Source organism: Staurois parvus, unplaced genomic scaffold (assembly GCF_062004578.1).
Source record: "Staurois parvus isolate SC_StPar_1 unplaced genomic scaffold, SC_StPar_1.0 ptg000198l, whole genome shotgun sequence".
In the NCBI taxonomy this organism is placed as follows: Eukaryota; Metazoa; Chordata; class Amphibia; order Anura; family Ranidae; genus Staurois; species Staurois parvus.
Window position 1 is genome coordinate 9,255,162 of NW_028317994.1, and position 3,917 is coordinate 9,259,078.

A 3,917-nucleotide genomic window follows, 5' to 3' on the forward strand; every position below is an offset into this window, starting at 1 on the left:
GCCAATTGCATTTGGAAGGTATCTCACTATTCTACAATCTACTTCAAGAGAAATATGTATTGTATAAGTCCTTGAACATGGAACATTGGGAGAGAGACTTAAATAGACTGGATTCTATGTGACCTGAATGTAAAATGGAAGCTTCTGACTCCTTTTTTCAGATTACCCTTGTTATTCATTGAATAGTGACTGTTCTAACTATTTAAGTATTTGGTTTATATGTACGTATAGACCACTTGTTTAATATGATCTTTAATTTGAATTTGTTAGTGTATTCCTGTTATACTCTTCTCTTAAAAAAAGCAATAAAAATTATCGAAAGTAAAAAAAATACAGATGAGACTGCTTCCAAATCCACACCTGTCAATAGATAGCAGGGGAAGACCCTTCAGCGTCCAGTGCAGCTTACATGTTTTGAGGGGTGAACCCTCTATCTCAGAGCCCTCTAAGGAAGAGGGATCACCTCTTGAAATATGTAGGAAATTCAGTAAAGCTCCAACAACACTTTTCTGGCAGTATAACCTTTTAAAATGGCCTGAACCAGTTTAAAAAAATCCCTGCTGTCGGTTTCAATAGCTTTACCAACACGTGTAGCTGGCTCAGTTAGTTCTTAAAGTGGAACTTCACCCAAAAGGGAAAGTTCTACTTTTCATCCTCCTCCCCTGCTCATCTTCCATATTTGAAATGTCTTTTTTTTTGGGGGGGGGGAGTTGACTTTGATAGGTACCCACTCACACTTCTGCTCCGACTGCCTAGATGTTCGGAGCAGAAATTTGCCCCCTCATCTCTCCCTGCAGCCTCTTGGGACACGTCACAGGTTCCAGAGACTGCGGAACCATGCATGGGGTGCAGCTGATGACATTTACATTTTTTTTTACATGGTGAAGGGGCACTATTACTAAACCAAATTAAAAAATAATTACCTCCAGTTCATAGATAACTGGAGGCCGACAGCCTCCTAGCAACCAATGATGCTAACAGTAGACCAAAACCTGGTTTATAAACATTTACAGCAGACAGTGTACACTATAGGTGATAAACTGCTGACTGGTGCTCTTTAAGTCAAAAAGTTGTTTTGTGCACTTTAATAGAGTTTGAACTTTTGTTATACTAAGATGGGTTTTAGTTTGCTTTAAGGCCCATTTATTAATAATCCCTTTGATGTGGTCAGGAGAGTTTTCCCATTCATCCTAATCCTTCTCTATCAGTGTAGTTTATGCAGCACATGATCACTTTCAAGCTGATTGCCTTGTGACCACAATGCCCGAGAATGAGTCAGAGTGAAGCATACTGAAAGAGCTTGACTTAACATTCCTTTACTTAACCAAAATGGTGTTTTCATTCAGATGTTTGAACACGAGAGATTTCCTCCATCAGCAAATGTTAGACCACATCTAAAGAAAAGAGCAATTATCTGTGAAGTCTGAGCAGTGTCACACGTACATTACCAAAATTAGTTATAACACAACTAGAAAAAAAGAAAACTGCACAAGTGTTATAGTCAGTTGTGAAGTATGTCAAGCTTTCACACACAGTCACACGCCACTCATTGAAAGAGCACATCTCTAGCACTGCTCTGTGCAATGTGTGAGCTCTTTATTAAGCACATTACAAAGGCAATGATATGTTTCACTCGGATATATTGTAAGCTCTAACGAGCAGGGACCTCTGTTTCCTCTTGTACCAAATTGTATTGTAACTGTAATGTCTACCTTCATTTTGTAAAGTGCTGCGCAAACTGTTGGCACTATATAAATCCTGTATAATAATGATAATAAAAGTAAAGAGCTTATTCATAAAGTAAGCTCTTAGTACACCTTTAAACTTGTGGTGGATTGTTCTTCAGTTTGACAGGTGATGAGGAGGTGATAGGTCATCATCTCACTGTCTGTTTTAACCTCTAAAAACTCACACCATTGTGCATGCATTGCATTGGGCATTTGTGGCATGGCCCTATTCAGTTGTGTTCAGTGGGTGGTCGCTCCCAACTCAAATGCGATGGGGTGGTGGGAATCATTTTTGCCACACTGCAATGCAAAGCATCATGGCCACTACATGTGTACAGCTTTGTGCATTGCTTTTGCAGCTTAACACCTTCCTGCCCAGCCTATAGCAGATTGACGGCCAGGCGTGACATTTGCCATTGTGACTGGGCGAGATATGACATCATGTCAAAATGAGTTGCTCACACAGTTGAACATCTTTAAATCTAAACTGGAAGGCATGATTTAACACGTGTGTTACCACAATATCCTACATTGTATTGCCAGTCACTTTGAATGCCACCTCACTTCACTATGGCAATACACATAATGCTCTGAGGCAAAACTGTTGGGGCACATCTGGTTTTTGGGACACTTGCACTGGCAACCCATTGATTGGTACTTTAAAGATATGTTGGTATTGTATCAAATACGTTTTTTTTTTTATTCAGGGCTTATTCACATGGGTGCAAAAGGTACATCAACAGAATTTAGCAAATTCAGACTGCTTGCATCCAGGGATGCTCATCTGTCTCTGTATACATGTAACCACTTGGTTATGCATACAGCCGCGGCATCTGTCAACTTGCCATTGACTTGTACAGGTTGCTGGCTGCAATTTTAAATAAACAACAGGAACAGAAATTTGCTGAATTATGCTGGTGTAAGGTCCTCTGTGCCCCTTATAATATATCCTGAGTCCTAACAGAATATACTATATATCTTATTTTATAAGACATTGGACCTGTATAATATATTCTATAAAATTAGGATGAAAAAGTTCATTTTCTAAAGCAGGCTATGCAATATATACTGCTCAACACAATTAAAGGAACACATTTTAATTAGAGTATAGCATCAAGTCAATTAAACTCCTGGGATATTGATCTGGTCAGTTAAGTAGCAGAGGGGGTTGTTAATAAGTTTCATCTGCTTTGGTGTTAATGAAATTATTATGGACAACAATGAAACAACCCTCAAAACAGGTGGAGGCCATTGAAATTTTTTTCCCTACTCATCTTTTTTGACTATTTTTCACTAGTTTTGCATTTGGCTAGGGTCAGTGTCACTACTGGTAGCATGAGATGATATATGGACCCTACAGAGGTTGCACAGGCAGTCCAACTCCTCCAGGATGGCATATCAATATGTGTCATTGCCAGACAGTTTGCTGTGTCTCTCAAGAGCATGGAGGAGATTCCAGGAGACAGTCAGTTACTCAAGGAGAGCTGGACAGGGCCGTAAAAGGTCCTTAAGGCATCATCAGGACTGTTATCTGATCCTTTGTGCAAAGAGGAACAGGATGAGCACTGCCAGAGCCCTACAAAATTACCTCCAGCAGGCCACTGGTGTGAATGTCTCTGACCAATCAGAAACAGACTTCATGAGGGTGGCTTGAGGGCCTGAAGTCCTCTAGTGGGCCTTGTACTCACTGCCCGGCACCATAAAGCTCAGTTGGCATTTGCTAATGAACACCAGAATTGGCAGGTCCTTCACTGGCACCCTGTGCTTTAAACAGATGAGAGAAGGTTCACCCTGAGCACATGTGACAGACGTAAAAGGGTCTGGAGAATGTTATGCTACCTGTAACATCATTCAGCATGACCGTTGTGATGGTGGGTCAGTTATGGTCTGGGGAGGCATATCCATAGAGGGATGCACAGACCTCTACAGGCTAGAAAATGACACTCTGACTGCCATTAGGTATCAAGATGAAATCCTTGGACCCATTGTCAAACCCTATGCTGGTGCAGTTCCTGAAGGATGAAGGAATTGATACCATTGGACTGCCCCCATGCTTGGGCTTGACCTAAATCCAATAGAACACCTCTAGAATATCATGTTTCAGTCCATCCGATGCCACCAGGTTGCAGATTTGGGAGGAAATACCCCAGGTCACCATCCATTGTCTCATTAGGAGCATGCCCCAATGTT